The following is a 318-nucleotide window of genomic DNA, read 5'->3' on the forward strand; positions in this document are numbered from 1 at the left end:
CCTTTTCTGATGAAGGGTCTAGGCCCGAAACGTCAGCCTCTCTGCTCCTATGATGCTGCTTGGCCTGCTGTGTTCATCCAGCCCTGCACCTTGTTGTCTCGGATTCTCCAGCATCTGCAGTTCCTACTATCTCTGATTCGATTTTAACCCCACTGCGAAGCCTCTTCTAAGGATGCCTAGCCTGAAGAAGTTACCCTCCTCCCTCTGGACAAACCTCAGGGGATCTCTCTCCCACTGCAACTCTCTCGTAATCTCTTCGACCTGTTTGTTTCCTCTCCACCTATCCTCTCCTCTATCCATCTTCTGTCCACCTCCCAC

Source organism: Rhincodon typus, chromosome 3 (assembly GCF_021869965.1).
Source record: "Rhincodon typus isolate 14 chromosome 3, sRhiTyp1.1, whole genome shotgun sequence".
Lineage (NCBI taxonomy): Eukaryota > Metazoa > Chordata > Chondrichthyes > Orectolobiformes > Rhincodontidae > Rhincodon > Rhincodon typus.